Source organism: Canis aureus, chromosome 8, assembly GCF_053574225.1.
Source record: "Canis aureus isolate CA01 chromosome 8, VMU_Caureus_v.1.0, whole genome shotgun sequence".
Taxonomy (NCBI): domain Eukaryota; kingdom Metazoa; phylum Chordata; class Mammalia; order Carnivora; family Canidae; genus Canis; species Canis aureus.
In genome coordinates, this window is record NC_135618.1 from 39,816,749 (window position 1) to 39,840,824 (window position 24,076).

A 24,076-nucleotide genomic window follows, 5' to 3' on the forward strand; every position below is an offset into this window, starting at 1 on the left:
ACAAGGCCCAGAGTGATTCACTCACTAAGAGTTCAGTGACAGTAGTTAATAGATAGCTTTCTGGAAGCCACTAAAAAGCAAAGTAATAATTGTTATCATATTCTAATGTGATTGTAGAAAGCATTCTCCCAGGAGCTAATGTGCCCTTATTTACCTACCAGCTGGTTTTATTTTTTTTTAAGATTTTTAATTTTTTTATTGATTCATGAGAACACACAGAGAGAGAGAGAGAGAGAGAGAGGCAGAGACACAGGCAGAGAGAGAAGCAGGCTCCATGCAGAGAGAGCCCGACACGGGACTCGATCCTGGGTCTCCAGGATCACTCCCTGGGCTGAAGGCAGCGCTAAACCACTGAGCCACCCGGGCTGCCCTACCAGCTGGCTTTAAATTTTTGTTCTTGAATTAAATTGTAATATGTAAATGGTTTATACCAAAATCATAGGAATTTTGTAATAATTCACTCCCTCAACATTCCTGCTTCATAATGTTTATTTCTAATTAGCATTTGACCATCACATTTCCATAACTGCTAGGATGCAGAGTGACCTAGAAATTTAATATTCCTATTCTATTTTCTTCTCCATTTGATACTTTATTTACTCTTGATGAGGAATTTTCTTTCCTTTTCCTTTGTTGGCATCCATTCTATCTCTTGATCCTCCTCCTGGAGTTATTCTAAAGTAGCTACTGTGTATTCCAACACACATGGCCCTCTCTCATCGTCAAGAAATGTACATTTCTGTGAAAGGTTCTTTTATGGCTGGTTAATACTTCCCATAGTTTATCATTGATAAAAGCCTACCTAACTAACCAAATGTTATTGCAACTAGAATTCCTGGTACATTAAGCTACTGTTTATCACCTGAAATTCTCAAGTTGACACTTAAATTAACCTGCTTCCAAAACTGGTTCTGTCCTTATTTCCATGTGGGGATGTTGGCTCTTTAACCCTTTTAGAAAGCTATCCACTGCGAATGTTCATTCATCCATTCAACATTGGGCAAATATTTAGTGAGCACTTTCTATGAGCCAGACATTGTGTGATGTGCTCGGATTTTACATTCACAAACATTTTGTTTTGTGTTTTGCTTCTAAAAAATGCTGGATTGGGGATAAAGAGGGCATCCTCTAGCCTTCTTTACAGTTTTCAGATAAATAATTTGTATAAATTTATGTCATTTTCCTTTGGTTGGCTGATTGGTGTTTTTTTTTTTTTTTTAGATTTTATTTATTTATTTATTTATTTATTTATTTATTTATTTATTTATTTGAAACACACATACACACAGAGAGAAAGAGGCAGAGGGAAAAACAGGATCCACCCGGGGAGCCCAACATGGGACTAATCAAGGGTATCCAGGATCACACCCTGGGCTGAAGGCAGTGCTAAACTGCTAGGCCACCGGGGCTGCCCAAGCTGATTGGTTTTCCATGGTCAGGTGTCCGACTCTGCCTGATGTTCAGGTCCAAGTTCAGCTCCTGTTAAAATAGAGTAGAGGGACACCTGGGTGGCTCAGGTTGTGATCCCGGGATCCAGGATCGAGTCCTGCATGGGGCTCCCTGGGAAGAGCCTGCTCCGCCCTCTGTCTGTGTCTCTGCCTCTCTCTCTCAGTCTGTGTCTTTCATGACTAAAGAAATAAATCTTAAAAAAAAAAATAGAATAGAAAAACATACCTCTACTAAAAATATTAATTAAAAAATAGCTGTGATTGAGTTGGCCTAGGCATCTACTTTTTGAGAGTAAACATTAACACCTGCATTTGGAGATCATCTCCAATGTATCGATTCATTGAGTCATTCAGTCATTCACCTTAGATGAACAGACCCACAAAAACATGGCAAATTGATTTTTATGGGCAACTTTATGGTAGATGACATCACATTAAATAAAATTATTTTTTAAAAGGATTTTATTTAGGGATGCCTGGGTCGGTCAGTGGTTTAGGGCTTGCCTTGGCCCAGGGCATGATCCTGGGTTCTTGGGATCGAGACCTGCATCAGGCTCCCTGCATGAAGCCTGCATCTCCCTCTGCCTGTGTCTCTGCCTCTCTCTCTCTCTCTGTGTGTGTGTCTCTCATGAATAAATAAAATATTTTTTAAAAATAAAAAATACAGTATTTATTTATTCATGAGAGACACAGAGACATAGGCAGAGGGACAAGCAGGCCTCCTGCAGGGAGCCCAATGTGGGACTCAATCCCCAGACTGGGATCATGCCCTGAGCCAAAGGCAGATGCTCAACCACTGAGCCACTCAGGTGTCCCAAAAGTATTTTAAAATGAATACATTAGTGGCATTCAAATACTCACAATGTTTTGCAACCACCACCTCTATATAGTTCAAAAACATTTTAATCACCCCCAAAGAAAACCCTACATCCATTAGTTAGTTATTCCCCATTCCCTACTCCCCACAATCCTGGCAATCATAAACTTGCTTTTTACACACCTGGGTGGCTCAGTGGTTAAGCGTCTGCCTTCAGCCCAGGGCGTCATCCTGGAGATCCGGGATCGAGTCCCATATCAGGCTCCCTGCATGAAGCCTGCTTCTCCCTCTGCTTCTGCCTGTGTCTCTGCCTCTCTCTCTGTGTGTCTCTCACGAATAAATAAACAAACAAAATCTTAAAAAAAAAGAAAGAAAATCAGTTGATCAGGGGTACCTGGGTGACTAGTCAGTTAAGCATCCAACCATTGACCTCAGCTCAAATCTTGATCTCAGAGTTGTCAGTGCAAGCCCTGCACTGGGCTCTACACTGGGCATGGAGTCTACAAAAAAAATTTCAGTTAACCATAGATATATGGGTTGATTTCTGGAGTCTCAGTTCTATTCTAAATCTATGCTTATGTCAGTACCACATAATTTTGATTACTGTAGATTTGTTGGGTTTTTTTTGAAATGGAGAACTTGAATTTTCCAACTTTGTTCTTTTTTTAACAGTGTTATGGATAATCAAGATCCCTTGCAATCCCATATGAATTTGAGGACTGGCTTCTCTTTTTCTTGCAAATAGACCATTAGAATTTTGATAGGGTTGCACTGAATCTATAGATAGCTTTGGGATATGGCAATATGGCAAACTGCCATATTAACGATGGTAAGTCTTCCAATCCATGAACACAGGGTGCCTTTTGTTTTATTTGTGTTTCCCTTATTTTATCAATGTTTTGTAGTTTTCAGCATAGAAGTCTTTCATCTCTGGTTAAATTTTACTCTTTCGCATATTTTTTGGATGCTATCACAAATGGAATTGTTTTCTTAATTTCCTTCTAATGTTGTTCAGTGCTGGTGTATACAAACAACTAATTTTTGTATATTGATTTGTATCCAGCATCCCTTCTGAATTCATTTAACTTATAATAGCTTCTATGTAGATTCTTTGGGCTTTTCTGTAGATAAGAGCATTATCACCTATGAATAGAGAAAGATTTATTTCTTCCCTTCCAATTTGAATGACTATTTTATTTTTTTATTTTATTTTATTTTATTTTATTTTATTTTATTTTATTTTATTTTATTATTTATTCATGAGAGACACAGAGGGAGAGTCAGAGACAGAAGCAGGCTCCATGCAGGCAGCACAATGAGGGACTCAATCCCAGGACTCCAGGATCACAACCTTAGCTAAAGGCAGATGCTCAACTGCTGAGCCACCTAGGCATCCCGCTTTTCTTCTTATTCTTGCCTATTTACTTACCATAGAACTGTCTGTAAAATGCTAAGTATTAGCGGTGAAATTAGACATTTTGTTTCTGATTAGGCAGAAAGCTCTTAATCATTTACCATTTAGTATAATGTTGGCTGTGGGGAATTATTATTATTATTATTATTATTAATAAATGCCCTTTATCATGTCGAGGAAGTTCCCTTCTGTTTCTAGTTTGTTGAGTGTGTTTATCATGTAAATGTGTTGGATTTTGTCAAATGGTTTTGCTGCATCATTTTTTCCCCTTCACTTTATAATGGTGGTATATTACATTCGTTGGTCTTATGTTGGATCATCCTTGCATTCGTGGGATAAATTCCAATTAGTCATGCTATATAATCTTCTTATATGCTGTTGGATTCAGTTTGCTCTCATTTTGTTGAGTATCTTTTGCATCTATATGCATAAGGGATATTTATTGGTATGTAGTTTGATTTTCCTGGGATATCCCTGTCTCTGGCCAATTTATTTTTGACAAAGGTACAAAAACAATTTAGTAGATAAAGGACAATCTTTTCAATGGATGATGTAGAAAGGTTGGACATTCATATGAAAAAAAAAGAACCTTCATGTAAACGTCACACCTTATGGAAAAATTAACCTTAAATCAGTTACAGTCGTACATGTAAAACATAAAACTCTACAAATTCTAGAACATCATAAGAAATCTTGTGATTTTGGAGTTAAGTAGAGTTGATAGACATGACTTGGAGCACCATCCATAAAAGAAAAAACAAATACATTGGACTCTTAAAACTTTTTACATTTTGGGGCACTGGGGTGGTTCAGTGGCTGACTGCCTTTGGCTCAGGTCATGATCATGTCACACTGGGATCGAGTCCTCATCTGGCTCCCCCCAGGGAGAGCTTCTCTTTCTGCCTATATCTTTGCCTCTTTCTGTGTCTCTCATGAATAAATAAATACAGAAAATCTTATTTTTTTTTTTTACATTTCACATGAAAGGCACTGTTAAAAAAATGAGAAGACTGCTTTGAAAAAGACACTGGTAGTTCCTCAGAAAGTTAAACATCTATATGACCCTACAGTTCCAAAACTAGGTATGTATCCAAAAGAAATGAAAACATGTCCACAAAAACCTGCTCACAAATGTTCATAGCAGCACTATTCACAATAGCTTTAAAGTCCATCAGAAATAAAAGGAATGAAGTACAGATGTATGCCATACATGCGTAAACCATGGAAAACGATGCCAATTGAAAGAAACCAGTCAAAAAAGGGCCACATATTATATGAGTCCCTTTACATGGAATTTCAGAGTAAGTAAATCTGTACAGACATAAAGTAGACTGGTTGTTGCCTTGGGTGCAGGTAGGAAGGTTGGGTCAAAATGGCAATAGGTATGAAGTTTCTTTTACTGACTATAAAAATGTTCTAAAATTGATTATGAACATGGATTGCACAACTCTATGAATATACCAAAATCTATCAATTGCACACTTTAAATAGGTGAGTTATATGGGATGGTAAGCTGGTACAGTCACTCTGGGAAACAGTGTGGAGGTTCCTCAAGAGGTGAAAAATAGAGCTACCCTATGACCCAGCAATTGCACTGCTTCGCATTTACCCCAAAGATATAGATGTAGTGAAATGCCAGGACACCTGCACCCCAATGTCAGAGCAGCAATGTCCACAACAGCCAAACTTGATGTCTTCTGACAGATGAATGGATAAAGTTATATATATTTACACAAAAGGACTACTACTCAGCCATCAGAAAGGACGAATACTCACCATTTGCTTTGACCTGGTTGGAACTGGAGGGTATTAGGCTGAGTGAAATAAGTCAGTCGGAGGACAATCATCATATAGGTTCATTATATGCAGAATATAATAAATAGTGAAAGGGACTATAAGGGAAAGGAGGTAAACTTGAGCAGGGAAAAATTAGAGAGGGAGAAAAACCATGAGAGACTCCTTAACTCTGGGAAACAAAAGGTTACAGAAGGGGAGGAGGGTGATGGGATGGAGTGACTGGGTGACAGGCACTAAGGAGTGAACTTGATGAGAGGAGCACTGGGTGTTATAAGTTTGCAAATTGAATTTAATTTTTTTAAAAAAGGAAGAAAAATTTAAATATAAATAGGTGAATTATATCATATGTTAATTATATCAATAAAATTGTTATAAAGAATAATAATAAAAAGCTATTGATTAGACAGAATGTTTGCAAATCACTATTTGACAAAGAACTTGTACCTAGAATATATAAGTCTCAAAACTGAAAAATAAGTAAACAATTCAACTTAATTTTATTTTATTTTTTTAAATATTTTATTTATTTACTCATGAGAGACACAGAGAGAGAGAGAGAGGCAGAGACGCAGGCAGAGGGAGAAGCAGGCTCCAGGCAGGGACCCTGACTTGGGCCTCAATCCCACGTCTCCAGGATCAGGCCCTGGGCTGAAGGTGGTGCTAAACCGCTGAGCCACCCGGGCTGCCCAACAATTCAGTTTTAAAGTGGGCAAAAGACATAAACAATAATTTCAACACAGAGATATACAGATGTTGAATTAGCAAATCAAGATGTTCAACATTAGTAGCCATCAGGGAAATGAAATTAAAACTACAATGAGGTATCACTACTTACATTTAAGAATGGCCAAAATGAGAAGTAGTGACAACACCAACTGATAGCAAGAATGTGGAGCAACAAGATCACACACATTGCTGAAGGTCATATAAAGTGATACACTCCAGAAAACAGTTGTGTAGTTTTTTCTAAAACTTCTAAAAAATGCAATTACTGTAAGAACCAGCAACTGGGGGCACCTGGGTGGTTCAGTGGTTGAGCGTGTGATGGTAGCTCAGGTCATGATCCCGGGATCCTGGCATCAAGTCCCACATCAGGCTCCCCACAGGAAGCCTGCTTCCCCCTCTGCCTATGTCTCTGCCTATGTCTCTCTATGTCTCTCACGAATAAATAAACTCTTAAAGAAAAAGAGACCCAGAAATTGTAATCTTGGGCATTTATCCTGGAGAATAAGAAGTTAGCGGCCTAAGGTGATCTCTGAAAACGGTTCGCTATTCACTTGCCCAGAAAACCCTATAAAATCATGCAAATCAAGAGGTTCAAATCTTCAGATTCACTTGAAGAACACAAGTAAAACTGCCCAGGCCATCAAGGATATGCATATCTGAAAAGCCACCAAGGATCTGAAAGATGCCACTTTGCAGAAGCAATATGTGCCATTCCCTCGCTACGATGGTGGAGTTGGTAGGTGTATGCCCAGGCCAAACAGTGGGGCTGGACACAAGGGCCAGTGGCCTAAGAAGAGTACTAAATTTTTACTGCACATCCTTAAAATGCAGAGAGTAATGCTGAACTTAAGTGTTTAGATGTAGATTTCCTGGCCATTGAACACATCCAGATGAGCAAAGCCCCCAAGATGTGGCATACAACTTAGAGGGCTCATGGTTGAATTAACCCATACATGAGTTCTCCCTGGTGCACTGAGATGATTCTTACTGAAAAAGAGCAGATTGTTTCTAAACCAGAAGAGGAGGTTGCTCAGAAGAAAAAGAGATCCCGGAAGAAACTGAAGACACAAAAACTTTTGTCCCGGGAAACAAATTCTACATAAAATAAATGCAAGTAAAAGTTAAAAACAAAACAAAACCAAAAAACCTCACGCAAATATTCATAACAGCTATATTCATATAGCCCCGAACTAGGAACAACCCAGATGCTTTCAATGGGTAAATAAGTAACCTGTGATAAACTATTTAAATTCCATGGAATAATACTCAGCAGTACAAAGGAATGAGCTATCAATACGTGCAAACATGCAACAAGTTGGATGAATCTCCAATGAGTTATGCTGACTAGTGAAAGCCAATCCCCAAAGGCTCCATATTATATGGCTCCATCTATGTGATATTATCTATTATATATTCTATTTTTGAAATGGCTAAATTTTACAAATGGTGAACAAATTGATGGTTACTAGGGGTTAAGGTGGAGGCAGGAGGTAGGTGGGTGTGCTTATAAAAAGGCAACCTGAGGAATCCTTATGTTGATGAACTGTTCCTTAACTTGGCTGTAGTGGAGGATACACTAACCTACACGTGATAAAACTGTAGAGAACTACATACACATGTACACACATGCATAACATGCACAAATAATTGCAAGTAAAATGGGAAAACTCTAAGACTGGTGGATTGTATCACAATTTATGGCTTCTGAGAATATATAGTTCTGCATACTGTTATGACTGGGGGAATCTAGGTAAAGAATACCTGGGTCTCTCTGTATGATTTCTTATAACTGCAGGTGAATCTACAATTAGGTCACCATAAACTGAATTTAAAAATGAGCAAAACCATGAACAGACACTTCACCAAAAAATATAAGAACAGGTGACTCACCGGTTTAGCGCCACCTTTGGCCCAGGGTGTGACCCCGGGGTCCTGGGATCGAGTCCCACATCGGGCTCCCTGCAGGGAGCCTGCTTCTCCCTCTGCCTGTGTGTCTCTGCCTCTCTCTCTCTGTGTGTCTCTCATGAATAAATAAAATCTTTAAAAAAAAAGAAAAAATTATAGGAACAGCAAGTAATAAAGAAAGGATTTTTTACATCATTATCTATTAGAGACACGCAAATTAAAACTAGGATAAGGGGCACCTGGGTGGTCCAGTTGGTTGAACATCTGACTCTTGGTTTCAGCTTAAGTCATGATTTCAGGGTTGTGCTCTCTGGATCATGGGGTGTACCTTGTAGGGCTCCATGCTCAGCGGGGAGTCTGCTTGAGATTCTCTCTCTCTCCATCTGCCTCTGCCCTCCCTCTGCGCATTTGCGCGCGCTCTCTCTCTCTCTCTCAAATAAATAAATAAATAAATAAATAAATAAATAAATGAATGAATAAATAAATAAATAAATAAAATGAATCTTAAAACTGAGATATCACTACACACCTATTAGAACAGCTAAATAAAATTAAAACACCAAACAGTAGCAAACATGCAGAACAACTGGAAATGTCATACATTGTTGCTAGGAATGCAAAACCATATAAACATTCTGGATTTGTTTTTTCAGTAGGCTGCACACCCAGCATGGAGACCAACACAGGGCTCAAACCTACTCTCAGATCACCACCTGGGCTGAGATCTGTGGAGGCCGAGAAAATTAAGGCCACTCCACCTCAAGTTTAGCATTAACACAAGTACAGCCATCACAGGCCCCTGTGAATAAGAGCTGAAACTTTACAGGAAAAACGCAGAACGCCCTTGACAGAGAGTCCCGTATCAGAATGAAAACAGAGCTCAGAACGCTCCTGATGGAGACAGAAAGTCCAGTATTGGAATGAAAACAGATCTTAAGAAACTCCCCCACCCTTTCCCCCATATCGGAATGAAAAAATTCCTCCACCTCTTCTGAAAATCCCCTAGACCTGCCCATAAACTCCCAGCTGTAACCCACCCACCTCGGGGTCCAAGTCCCTGCTCCGCTGTGTTGGTATACTTGGACCCAGGCTCGAGCTTGTTAATAAACCCTTGTGTATTGGCATCGGTGGCGGCTCCTTGGTGGTTTATCAGATTTGCAATCTTGGGCATAACAAGATCAAGAGTCAGATGCTTAACCAACTGAACCACCCAGAACTCCAATACAACCCTCCTGGAACATCACTTGGCAATTTACTTACAGTATGATCCAGAAACCCCACTCCCATGTATCTTCCCTAGAGGATATAAAGACATGCTCCCACAAAAACCGAAACACAAATATTTATAGAAGCTCCCTTCATAATCACCATAAACTGGAAACAACAACAGATGAATGACAAACTGTGGCACCTTCATATAACAGAGTATTACTCAGGAATAAAAAGGAACGAACTTTTGGTACACACAGCAACTTGGATGAATCTCAAAAGCATGATAGTAGTTCAAATGGTTATATACAATATGATTCCACTTACATGGTATTATCAGAAAACCAATTTATATGATATTTTCATCCCTATAGGGATGGAGAGCAGATCAGCAGTGGCCTGGATTAATGGATTGTTGGGGTGAGTACAAAGGAATAGCAGGAAGTCGATTGGATGGGGGTGATTAAACGATTCTCTGTCCTGAGTATGGCAATTATTACACATATCTATACATGTGTTAAAATTCTTAAAAGAAAAAAATCACCTTTACTGGAAATACAAATAAATTTATTATTATTCACACACTGTGTAACTGCCTACAGTTATACAGAGAATCCAAGAGAATAAATAACTAAGTTTAGTATCTTGCTGGATAGGAGATCAATGTATAAATCAATTACATTCCTATATACCAACAAAATTAGAACATGTAATTTATAAAGTTATACCCCCAAAGTAAGTTATTCAATGATTCATCTAACAAAAGATGTGTAGGATCTTTACAGAAAAAAAGATGTCCTAATTAAAAGACATTAAAGAAGACTTAAATAACAGCTTTCGTCGTGGGTAGGATAACTTAAATTCACAGAGACAATTCTTCTCGGTTAATTTACAAATTCAATGCAGTTCTATTCACAATAATGACAAGATTTATTTTGAAATGTGAAAAGGCTGATTTAAAAATTTAAGTGAAAGAGCAAACGGTCAAGAATAGCCAAGAGAGTCTTGAAGGACAGCAAATGAGGGAATTGAAAGCCTAGAGTTGTTTTGGGAGGAAATTACCATTTACTCGGTCAACTTCTTCAGCGGTTATCAGTCTGTCTATTTTCTGTCATGTCCCGATTTTGATGGTTTAGCTTTCTCGAGAAACTTAATAACTTCGAGATTTTCATATTTATTGCTCTTGTTGCTTACACTATTTCTACAGTATCTCTTTCATTTTTCTTCTTGAATTTGTATTTTATATTTTTTGTATTTCACTTTTCATTCTGAGCCATGCCAGGGCTTAGTTTCTGTCTTGTGTCTCTATTTCCAACTGCTTGCAGGAGATACTTAACTGTTTCCTCATAAATTTTAAACTCTGAAATAAAAGAATATACATTAAAAAAGAAAAAAAAACCTGAGTATACTAATACAATGAACACCTGTGCAACTACTACCCAATTTAAATACAATCTAACAAGTGCAATTGAAGATCATGGGTGCCATTTCCCATTCTTATTCCTTTCCTTTCTTCTCCAGAGTTTTTTTTTTAATATTTTATTTTTTTATTTATTTATGATAGTCACACAGAGAGAGAGAGGCAGAGACACAGGCAGAGGGAGAAGCAGGCTCCATGCACCGGGAGCCCGACATGGGATTCGATCCCGGGTCTCCAGGATCGCGCCCTGGGCCAAAGGCAGGCGCCAAACCGCTGCGCCACCCAGGGATCCCTCCAGAGTTAAACACTATCATGAGTTTGGTATTCATTATGATTTTTTTGGTAGTTCAGAGCAGGGACTCAGGAACTCAGGAATTCGATCACCTGTGTTCATAATCCACCTCCACTTCTTACTACCTCTGCGGCCTTGAGCAATTTACTTAATGTCTAGATTTCTGTTTTCAGTTTTGTAAAATGAAAGTAAAAGAAAGCCCACCTTGTGAGGTTTTTAAGGAAATTAAATAATTAAAGCGTAATATGCCCAGAAATCCTGGTTTTATTAAAGCATTATGTAACTGCATGCAAGTATCACTAACGATATACAGTGTTATTTTGCATATTTAAATTTTATGTAAATATTGTCCTACCATAGAATTTTTCTTTAATTAGTTTTGGTCATTTCCCAATTGGAAAGGAAGATGCAAACCAATCTCTTATTCACAGATGACATGATCTTATATAGAGAAAATTCTAAAGAATCGCTACAAAGAGGCAACTATTAACGTTAATAAACAATTCAACAAAGTTGCAGGACATGGGGACCCATGGGTGGCTCAGTGGCTGAGCGTCTGCCTTTGGCTCAGGGCGTGATACAAGGGTCTTGGGATCCAGTCCCCCATCAGACTCCCCACAACGAGCCTGCTTCTCCCTCTGCCTATGTCTCTGCCCCTCTCTCTCTGTCTCTCATGAATAAGTAAATAAAATCTTTTAAAAATGTTGCAGGATGTAAGATCAAGGTACAAAATCAGCTGTGTTTCTGTATCTTAGCAATGAACAATCTGAAAAGGAAATGAGGAAAACAATTCCATTTATAATATTTCAAAAAGAAAATATTCAGAGAAAAATTTCACCAAGATGATGCAATAGTTATACACTAACAAGGTAAATATGGCTAAAAGCAGTTAAAGAAGACCAAGATATACAGAAGGACATCCTACGTTCATGGAATGTAAGACTTAATATTTTTAAAGTGACCATGCTCCCCAAAGCAATTGACAGATTTAACGCAATCCCTGTCAAAATACCAACTGCCTCTTTATAGAAATGGAAAAGTGCATCCTAAAATTAATATGGAATTGCAAAGGACCGTGAGTGGCTGAGACAATCTCAAAAAAGAACACAGTTGGAGGACTATTTTCAGTTTCAAAAATGACTACAAAGGTATACTAACGAAAACATTGTGGTACTGGCACAAAAATAAACATACATGTATCAGTTGAGAGTAAAATGAGAGTCCAGGAATATGCTATACACCTATGGTGAATTGATTTTTGACAATTGTGCCAAGACCATTCAATGGAGAAAGAATAGCATTGACAACAAATGGTCCTGAGAAAACAGTACGTGGACATGACAGTCAGACTGTGTACTTCACACTATATACAAATATTAACTCAAACTGAATAAGAGACCTAAATATAAGAGCTGGCTCTATACAACTCTTAAAATATGAGGGTAAGTCTTCATGACCTTGGATTTGGCAATGGATTCTTAGATATGAAACCAAAACCGAAGGCAGCAAAAGAAAAAAATAAATTGAATTTATCAAAATAAAATCTCTTGTGCTTCAAAGGACACTATTTAAGAAGTGAAATGAAATCCACAAAATGAAAAAAAAATCCACAAAATGAGAGAAAATTTCACTGAATCATATGTGTGATAAGGATCTAGTGTCCAAAACATATAAAGAACTCTTACGCGCAGGGTTTCAGACTGGATAAAAAAGCAGGACCCATCTATTTGCTGTCTACAAGAGACTCATTTTAGACAGAAGGACACCTACAGCCTGAAAATAAAAGGTTGGAGAACCTTTTACCATTCAAATGGTCCTCAAAAGAAAGCAGGGGTAGCCATCCTTATATTAGATAAACTAAAATTTACCCCGAAGACTGTAGTAAGATATGAAGAGGGACACTATATCATACTTAAAGGATCTATCCAACAAGAGGACTTAACAATCATCAATATATATGCCCCGAATGTGGGAGCTGCCAAATATATCACTCAATTAATAACCAAAGTGAAGAAGTACTTAGATAATAATACACTTATACTTGGTAACTTCAATCTAGCGCTTTCTACACTCCATAGGTCTTCTAAACACAACATCTCCAAAAAAAACGAGAGCTTTAACTGATACACTGGACCAGATGGATTTCACAGATATCTACAGATATCCACAGAACTTTACATCCAAACTCAATCAATGTGATTCATCATATCAGCAAGAGAAAAACCAAGAACCATATGATGCACTCATTGGATGCAGAGAAAGCATTTGACAAAATACAGCATCCATTCCTGATCAAAACTCTTCAGAGTGTAGGGATAGAGGGAACATTCCTCAACATCTTAAAAGCCATCTACAAAAAGCCCACAGAAAATATCATTCTCAATGGGGAAGCACTGGGAGCCTTTCCCCTAAGATCAGGACCAAGACAGGGATGTCCACTCTCACCACTGCTATTCAACATAGTACTGGATGTCCTAGCCTCAGCAATCAGAAAGACAACAAAAAGACATTAAAGGCATTCGAATTGGCAAAGAAGAAGTCAAACTCTCCCTCTTTGCCGATGACATGATACTCTACATAGAAAACCTAAAAGCCTCCACCCCAAGATTGCTAGAACCCATACAGCAATTTGGCAGCGTGGCAGGATACAAAATCAATGCCCAGAAGTCAGTGGCATTCCTATACACTAACAATGAGACTGAAGAAAGAGAAATTAAGGAGTCAATCCCATTTACAATTAAACCCAAAAGCATAAGATACCCAGGAATAAACCTAACCAAAGAGGTAAAGGATCTATACCCTAAAAACTATAGAACACTTCTGAAAGAAATTGAGGAAGACACAAAGAGATGGAAAAACATTCCATGCTCATGGATTGGCAGAATTAATATTGTGAAAATGTCAATGTTACCCAGGGCAATATACACGTTTAATGCAATCCCTATCAAAACACCATGGACTAGGGATCCCTGGGTGGCACAGCGGTTTAGCGCCTGCCTTTGGCCCAGGGCGCGATCCTGGAGACCCGGGATCGAATCCCACGTCGGACTCCCGGTGCATGGAGCCTGCTTCTACCTCTGCCTGTGTCTCTGCACTCCCCCCCTCTCTCTCTGTGACTATCATAAATAAATTTTAAAAATTTAAAAAAATGGATGAAAGCTCTAAATGTGAGACAAGATTCCATCAAAATCCTAGAGGAGAACACAGGCGACAACCTTTTTGAACTTGGCCACAGTAACTTCTTGCAAGATACATCCACAAAGGCAAAAGAAACAAAAGCAAAAATGAACTATTGGGACTTCATCAAGATAAGAAGCTTTTGCACAGCAAAGGATACAGTCAACAAAACTAAAAGACAACCTACAGAATGGGAGAAGATATTTGCAGACGACGTATCAGATAAAGGGCTATTTTCCAAAATCCATAAAGAATTTATCAAACTCAACACCAAGGAAACAAACAATCCAATCATTAAATGGGCAAAAGACATGAAGAGAAATCTCACAGAGGAAGACATAGACATGGCCAACATGCACATGAGAAAATGCTCTGCATCACTTGCCATCAGGGAAATACAAATCCAAACCACAATAAGATACCACCTCACACCAGTGAGAATGGGGAAAATTAACAAGGCAGGAAACCACAAATGTTGGAGAGGATGCGGAGAAAAGGGAACCCTCTTACACTGTTGGTGGGAATGTGAACTGGTGCAGCCACTCTGGAAAACTGTGTGGAGGTTCCTCAAAATGTTAAAAATAGATCTGCCTTACAACCCAGCAATTGCACTGTTGGGGATTTACCCCAAAGATACAGATGCAATGAAACGCCGGGACACCTGCACTCCGATGTTTCTAGCAGCAATGTCCACAATAGCCAAACTGTGGAAGGAGCCTCAGTGTCCATCGAAAGATGAATGGATAAAGAAGATGTGGTTTATGTATACAATGGAATATTACTCAGCCATTATAAATGACAAATACCCACCATTTGCTTCAATGTGGATGGAACTGGAGGGTATTATGCTGAGTGAAATAAGTCAATCAGAGAAGGACAAACATTATATGGTCTCATTCATTTGGGGAATATAAATAATAGTGAAAGGGAATAGAAGGGAAGGGAGAAGAAATGGGTAGGAAATATCAGAAAGGGAGACGGAACATAAAGACTCCTAACTCTGGGAAACGAACTAGGGGTGGTGGAGGGGGAGGAGGGTGGGGGGTGGGGGTGAATGGGTGATGGGCAATGAGGAGGGCACTTGACGGGATGAGCATTGGGTGTTATTCTGTATGTTGGCAAATTGAACACCAATAAAAAATAAATTATTTTAAAAAAGAACTCTTACAACTCAACCACAAAAAGACAACCCACTTTATTTTTTTTTTTTAATTTTATTTATTTATGATAGTCACACAGAGAGAGAGAGAGAGGCAGAGACACAGGCAGAGGGAGAAGCAGGCTCCATGCACCGGGAGCCTGACGTGGGATTCGATCCTGGGTCTCCAGGATCACGCCCTGGGCCAAAGGCAGGCGCCAAACCGCTGCGCCACCCAGGGATCCCCGACAACCCACTTTAAAAATAGACAAAGGACTTGACTAGACATTTCTCCAAAGAAGATACATGTATGGTCAATAAGAACATGAACTGATGCCTCCATATCATTAAACATGGTTGAAATGAAAATCAAAACCACAATGCAATACCGCACCTCACCCACTATATTTGCTATGTTTTTTAAGGGAAAATAACAAGTATTGGTCAAATATGGAGAAACTGGAATCCTGACGCATTTCTGGTTGGACTCTAAAAAGGTACAACCTCTATGGAAATTACCACATGAGCCAATTATTCTACCCCTGTTATACCTAAAGGAATTAGAAACATGTTTCCAAACGAAAACTCATACATGAATGTTCATAACAGCACTATTTATTTTTTTAAAGATTTATTTATTTATTCAGAGAGAGAGAGAGGCAGAAACACAGGCAGAGGCAGAAGCAGGCTCCATGCAGGAAGCCAGATGTGGGACTCAATCCCGGGTCTCCAGGATCACACCCCAGGCTGCAGGCAGCGCTAAACCACCAGGGCTGCCCATAACAGCACTATTATAATAGCTAAAAGGTATATCCCACCCAAGTGTTCATCAATTGATGAATGGATAAACAAGATGCAGTATATTTATACATTGGAATATTATTAATCCATAAAAAGGAATTTAGTACTGATACATACAACATGGATGAACGTTATGCTGAATGAAAGAAGCCAGACCCAAAAGGACATATAGTATATGATTCCTTATATATAAAATATCTGTAATAGGCAATTCCATATAGAAAGGAGATAAGTGAATGGAAGAGGATGGGGGCGAAGGTAGAATGGGGAATAACTACTTTTGGGATACTCTTTTGGGATGATGAAAATATTCTGAAACTAGACAGTGGCAATGATTGTAAACCTGTGAATATAATAAAAGTCACTGGATTTAACCCTTAAGATGATTAAACTTGTGAATTTTATCTCAGTAAAAACTTGAAAGACACTCAAAGTCCTTTTAATTTGGATATTTTTAATTGTAAAGGAATTCATTCTTGTTGTATTTATCCAAGCAATAGAGAAGGCCATTTGAGAGCAAGTTAGTAATCTTTTTTGTGGCAGGGACTACCACTTGACTACTTAATATCCACTCCCCATTTTTTAGTATTACAAAACTTACATTGTTGAGACTGCCTAATGTAGTATGATGTGATGGTGATGTGATGTTTGTGTCCAGATAAAGACTACATTTCCCAGCCTCCTGTGCAATTAGATGTTCTTATATCTAAATCCTCATCAATAAGATGTAAGGAAAGCTATTTGATAGAACTTCTAGGACAGCTTCCCAAAAGAGGCAAAAAAAAAAAAAAAAAAAAAAAAAGGAAGCAGCAGCAAAAACATCTTCCACCTTCCTTGTAGCAGTGTGGACAAGATGACTGGAGCACCTGCCACCATCTTAGACTATAGATGGCCTGGAGGATAGAAGTCACTGATGAGGATGGTGGAGTGGGAAGGTAGAAGGAACTGGAGTTGGTGATTGTTGACCTGATACCACACTAGATCCTGATTGTCTATCTCTGAATTTGTTTTGTGTGAAGGAAATTAACCTCCTTTTAAAAAAATACAATAATTTAGATTACTACCTCATACAATGATGAAATCCCAAAGAATTAAAAACGTAAATGTGAAAGATAAAACTATCTGAAGGGAATAAAAGAGGATGTTTGTAATATTAGAGTTTGGAAGAATTTTTAAAAGCATAAATCAACCTTAAGGCAGAAAATGTATTAACTGGATTATATCAAAATTAAGGATTTTTGTTCAAAGGAAGTCAGCATAGATTACAGGGGAATATTATAATGTCTAAAACTGGCAAAGTTTATCTAGAATAGACTAAGAACTACTGCAAATAAACCAACATGCAGAAAAACTAAAAGCAGGCAGAGGATATGAAAATACAACTTACAGAATAAGAATTTTATTGTATTTATTTATTTATTTTAAATTTTATTTATTTATGATAGTCACACAGAGAGAGAGAGAGAGAGAGAGAGAGAGAGAGGCAGAGACACAGGCAGAGGGAGAAGCAGGCTCCATGCACCAGGAGGCCGACGTGGGATTCGATCCCGGGTCTCCAGGATCACGCCCTGGGCCAAAGGCAGGCGCCAAACCGCTGTGCCACCCAGGGATCTCCAGAATAAGAATTTTAAAAAGCAAATATATCTGTGAAAATGTTTAACCTCACTAGTAATCACAAAAATGCAGACTACACTGAGATACCATTTTATACCCATCAAATTGGCATACGTTAGAAGATGTGATTATACTAGGTGTGGGCTAGGATGAGGGGAAATCAGAAACCTTCATTTCTAGCTGTTGGGAGCTGTAAATTGCATCAACCCATTGGCAGAATCAGAGGGGAAATCAGAAACCTTCATTTCTAGCTGTTGGGAGTTGTAAATTGCATCAACCCATTGGCAGAATCAGAGAGTGCTCATATGTATATCCCATTTGCCCAGAAATCTCCAGCTAGAACATACCTACATTCATACATACATACATATCTGTGATAGACCCTAATGCAGTCCGTAAGGGGAAATGTTACGTGAATGATCATTTCCGCATTGTTTGTGGTAGTGGGAAATTAAGAAAGGCTATATATTCATCCCTATGAATGAAAAAACATGATAGATGTGTATTCAGTATGAAAATACTAAAGCAAGTGGGTACATAGCAACATGGTTGTGTCTTTTTCTTTTAAGATTTTATTTATTTATTCATGAGAGACTCAGAGAGAGAGGAAGAGACATAGGCAGAGGGAGAACCAGGCTCCCTATCTTTCTAAACATCAACAAGGGACGCCTGGGTGGGCTCAGTAGTTGAGCATCTGCCTTTGGCTCACGGCGTGATCCCAGAGTCCCTAGATGGGGTCTCACGTTGGATTCCCTTCAAGAAGCCTGCTTCTCCCTCTGTCTGTGTCTCTGCCTCTGTCTGTGTCTCTCCAGAATAAATACATAAAATCTAAAAATATACATACATAATAAAAAGTACAACATAAATGAAACACCTGAAAAAAAAGAGGTTAAAATGTAAGTATAATGAAGTCTATAGCAAATACCATGGATGTCAATTTAAAACATTTACCTGTATAAGATACATGATGTTTTACACGGGTACAATTAGACCCACTCACTTAAACATGTCAACCACAGGAGACACAGTAGGTGTCTATGGGCGTGGAGCAGAATGAGAGGGGGGATGGGGAATAAACTGGAAAAGTAAATAAAATAAGATTCAATTAAATCAAAACGAGAAGTATTATAGAGTCCAAAGACAGCTTGGGTAGTGTTCCACAGACGTGCCATCATTTACTGAATTCCCCATTTGTGTTCATTGAGATAATTTGATTTTTCTACCATATCCTAGCTCTTTGCCTTGGACGAGTTATGTAATGACTCCGAGCCTTAGTTTCATGTACAGCAGGAATAATACCTACCTGATGAGGTCGTCGTGATGTTTGTAAACTGCCGAGCACAGCGTCTGGCACAAGCCAGCAAGGAGAGCTAATGACTATGAGACATTTACAGACAGACCTACAGGGAGGGAAGCCCCAGTCAACAGGGCCCATGCCGATATTGCTTCTGGTCGGACCCCACCATCACCCGGCACACGATGTCCCCTCAGTAACAAGTCCTTTGAATGACAAGGTTTGTAACTCAGCAGGTTTTTTTTTGGGGGGGGAGGGGTAATTTATCTCCATAACATATAATTGCCTGATGACATCGCCAGTCGCCTTTTATGTAGTTATTTGGTAGCATTTGTAAGTGATTGCTCTTCACACAGCATGGTGTCAGTGTCTAAGGCTCACGCCCCCATTCCTGGTTTATGTTACAGCCAGAGTTAGTGGGAATTCCTTCTCCTCCTTCCCTCCCGCAAAACTCTCAAGGATGACATCTCCCAGAGGATGAGTCAAAAATATTCACTGCTTCTGCACAGGGTGGCTGATTTATGCCCAGTGAGGAAACAAACACTGGGCTGACTGCTGTTTAACACTAAGCATGTCATATAACCACTTCATGCTCAGTTTACCCAACTACATAGTGAGGATAAGACCACTGCTTCAACTGCCATAGAAAGCATTTTAAAGATTTTCTTGGGATCCCTGGGTGGCGCAGCGGTTTGGCGCCTGCCTTTGGCCCAGGGCGCGATCCTGGAGACCCGGGATCGAATCCCACATTGGGCTTCCGGTGCATGGAGCCTGCTTCTCCCTCTGCCTCTCTCTCTTTCTCTCTCTGTGACTATCATAAATAAATAAAAATAAAAAAAAAAAGATTTTCTTTTTAAGCAATCTCTACACCCAAAGTGGGACTCTTGAACACACAACCCTGAGATCAGGAGTCCTATGCTCCAACTGAGCCAGCCGGGTGCCCCAGAAAGCATTTTAAGAACTGAGTTAGATCATATGGATGTACCTTGAGCAGGATAAAAATATGTATCACTAGTAATGAGTTAAGGAATGTGGTTATTCTTACTACTATTCAATTAGTAGTGTGTCTTTGGGGCGGGACTGAGGTGAAAGATGGAGTGGGTTCTTCGGGGACAGCCTTTTCCCCATGTGGTGGCCACACAAATGCTTTGTGCCAATTATCTATGGGGAACCAGTGTGACCCCTTGGGCTTTGTAGAATGAGCCAGAGCCAGTCGGGCTTCCAGGAGGCAGATCCAGTGCTCCTCAGATGGCCAGCGCCAGCCCCAGAGATAAAAGCCTGTGCTCCCAACTAGTGGGCTGAGGAGACACTGCACAGTTCAGTCTCCTCACTAATTCCTCTCTCTCTCCTTCGTGGTCCACCAGGGATGGTGTGATGGATTCAGCAGCTTCCTGAAGCCAAAGGTATATTTCCTCGAACAATCTGAACACTTTCGTTAATAGAGACTTCAGGTATATGAGAGGCAAAGGGGGAACAAACATGGGGAAAGGAGAGAGAAAAGAGAGTGTGAAATGTAAGGCTTTTTAGAGGTGATTTTGCAATCTTCCCGCAGAAGAAGGGTTGGAGGTGACATGGCCTTAGAGCCCCAAGCCCATCTGTGACCTTCTCCATCAGCTGTGAGCAGAGACAGGAAGCAAACCTATTTGAACTATGAAGAGAAATTGTAAAGCTACAAATGACGGACTCTTTAACAAAGTCATTTGTATGATGATCCAGGAGAGGAGCTGGGAAAGTCTTAGTCTGATGAGAATAAAGAAACAAAATTCTTTAGCATGCACTCCAGTCCTAGGAACAGTGTCCTCAATAGAAGGAGGTCTGGGAAGACTTGGGTATAGCCCTCAGGCACACAAATTTCTAGGCACACCTTCCTCTCAATTACCCGTGTTTTATCGTGCTGAAATCTCAAAATGTGCAGTCATAATTTCCCTTGCTTTTAACTTAAGCCCATTTTGCTTTTCGAGAGCACCTGCTGTGCATGGACACATCTTTAAAATCCCCTCAGTAGTCGGGCTCCTGGCATGGAGCCTGCTTCTCCCTCTGCCTGTGTCTCTGCCTCTCTCTCTCTCTCTCTCTCTGTCTATCATGAATAAATAAATAAATATTTAAAAAAATAAAAAATAAAATCCCCTCAGGATTGTGAAGACCTTAACTGGAAGAGAAAACAAAACCACACCTGCTTTAATCATTTGTTAAAAGAAGGAATGTATGGCCATTCTCCATGGGAACTATTTCATCCTGCTCCCTTCTCTGTAAAAATCAGCACATGTTCCATGTCTCTTAAGCCATCAGGAAAATGAGGTAAGACCTTCCACTAGGAAACTGCCTGGGCACTGCATGGCAGAGAGCGGCCCTCCTGGCCCTCATGTCAAGCACTCTGCTTTCCCTTGGTGACACCCATGGCAAACTGCTGTCAGCTTGCAGAGAGATGTAGCCTGGAGAGCTACTCCTGGAACACCATGCTATCCAGCCATTTCCATTCTGAGTTTGTGGTGTTCAGTTTGTATACCTATGTGATATGCCACCATACATTTAGCCCTTGATGAGATCCTATGCTCATTACAACTGCTGCCACTTGAGCCACGCTCAGGTCCATGCAGCCAGGATTTTTGTTCTAACAGTAGCATCAGAAACAAATTTTAAGGGAGTGTGATTGTCTTCCCTGACTTTAACTTCAAAAGTTGAAGTCCCCTCCAGACAACATTTATTCCCTTAATTTCTCTTTATAAGTTTATCTTAAATGTTTTAAAAAGAGTTTATTTATTTATGAAACACAGAGAGAGAGAGAGAGGCAGAGACACAGGCAGAGGGAGAAGCAGACTCTGTGCAAGGAGCCCGATGTAGGATTCAATCCTGGAATCACCTCCTGAGCCAATGCCAAATGCTCAAATGCTGAGCCACCCAGGCGTTTCTTAAATTTAAGTATTTTTTTCTTAGCTGTGATGCCTCTTTGGTGTAACTATTTCCGAAACTTTAGTTTGAACTCTGTTACCATTTGGTTTACTGGTCCTATTTTACCTCTTTTAAGATTCAAACTCGTTTATCTCTGAATCTCGAATTCTGAGCTTTGGGGATACAATTCCTGTTCACCTGATTAAATACCTTAAACTTTCCGACTGGAGAGATTTTGTCCGTATTTCACCTCAGACTCTTTCATCTACACAGTTTGTGTTGTGTTGTGGTTCTCGTCTGCCATACTGCCTCGATCTTACTCTCCACTGAAAACCCCATTTCCCATTCTGACCATGAGCTCAAGAAAGATTAACTTTGAACTTCCGTGCAGAGTCCGGCACAAACTGAGCTCTCTAGTATATCACTGCCAACCATCTCCCAGATAAATGAAATATTTAAAACATATCTCAAAACTTCTCTACCAGGATTGGGAATTTAGAATTGGGCTTGTTTCCTTGCTTTTGATGATTCCCTTCCCCTTTAATTTCCTCAGGCTATTATTAAAGCAAGGCTTGGATGCTGAGAACTGGGAGCTCAGGGGCAATTTTGATGATAGGAGGCGGCCCAGCCCAAGTCCAGCTGTGACACCTAATCCATGAGTAGTCAGTTCACAGTTGTGATATTGAGAGGAGAAACAGGCAGAAAACTGGGTGAAGGTGGACAATTACGATATTCGGGATTCTTATTGGGACACAAGTCGTGGCTGCTTTTCTCAATATCCTGAACATTCAAACCAAATTCACAGCCAGGCCAAGATGGAAACCATCTACCCGTCATCATATGAGCCATTCCTGAAACTCATTCTGTACCCAAACAGCCCCTATCTCGGCATGCCCCTGGCAAAATTGCCCCGTAAGTGGCGTGCCCTTTGCATTCCATATTCTCTCTAGGTTCCTCTTAAAATGCAAGTAGTGCTGCATCAATTTAACATTCCCAAATTATGGGAGAAGTAAGAACCAAGGGAAGAGACCCTTTGAGGGAGGAAAACACCCTGAAGAGCAGCTGAGTTGCTGAATATAACCCTGAGGCTACAGTCCTGCTGCCTTGGGGAGTTTGTCAAGCTCAGGCCAAGAATCTGGCTGTTCTGGCATTTCCTTCTGAACCGTCTGGTGACCAAAGTTGATAGCTTCCCACTCTAGGTACCGCTTTTTCCTTTTCTGTTTTGGTTGGTTTGTTCCTGGGGTAAAACCCATTCCATATGCATAGAGCACCGTCTGAAAGACATTCTGGCATCCCTGACCTGCCACAATGCATCAAGAACCCATTTACCAGACAGTTAATGGAAGAATATGGGTGGTGTGATCCTGGACTCCCAGGATCAAGTCCCACATCAGGCTCCCTCCAAGGAGCCTGCTTCACTCTCTGCCTATGACTGCCTCTCTCTCTCTGTGTCTCTCATGAATAAATAAATAAAATATTAAAAAAGGAAGGGGGGGACGCCTGGGTGGCTCAGCGGATAAGCACCTGCCTTCAGCCCAGGGTGTGATCCTGGAGTCCTAGGATCGAGTCCCACATCAGGCTCCCTCCATGGAGCATGCTTCTCTCTCTGCGTATGTCTCAGACTTCTCTGTGTCTCTCACGAATAAATAAAACCAAAAAAAAAAAGGGGGGCGGGGGTGATGGGCAGTGTCTGCCTGTTTCTTCCTCCTACGTGGATACAAGAGGCAAAACACTTCTACTACTGGAGGTATGAGATGGATTTCAGAAAAACCTTCTGAACTGAAATATGGGCTCACTATCAGATGGTAGCTCAGTTCCTCAGCTCCATTAAGTTTTAAATGAAAAGGATAAAGCTAATTCCACTTGAGGTATAAGGCAGAGGTTGAAGGAAGGTTGAAACATCCTGTGAAATCCTTATCATCCCTGACCTGGATTGATAGAAGGATGCTATTGGCCCTAATTAACAAGAACTAATATTTGTGAGATGTTAGAATTACTCTACAGTTTATGCTGGGGATGGTGGTCGTATAACTCAAAGCATCAAGGATCCCTCTGAAATCATCCAGTCTTTTACTAATAATTGGTACCCATTAAGCTTTTTAACCCCCTTTGGATAACTGCTATTTATTTCTTTA

General features: G+C 39.9%; 1 long non-coding RNA gene across 8 annotated transcripts in view; it reads right to left on the minus strand.

Moving 5' to 3' along the window:
* The window catches only part of LOC144318894 (uncharacterized), a 131,772-nt gene that overhangs the window by 3,035 nt on the left and 104,661 nt on the right, over positions 1–24,076 (minus strand). For 6 of the 8 annotated variants that reach the window (XR_013384859.1, XR_013384858.1, XR_013384852.1 and 3 more), the window contains 3 exons: positions 10,379–10,676; positions 8,093–8,240; positions 2,449–2,620 (listed from right to left, as the gene is read on the minus strand). This is a non-coding gene — a long non-coding RNA (uncharacterized LOC144318894). The remainder of the gene's footprint in view (positions 1–2,448; positions 2,621–8,092; positions 8,241–10,378; positions 10,677–24,076) is intronic. The other 2 variants (XR_013384857.1, XR_013384855.1) reach the window with 2 other exon arrangements.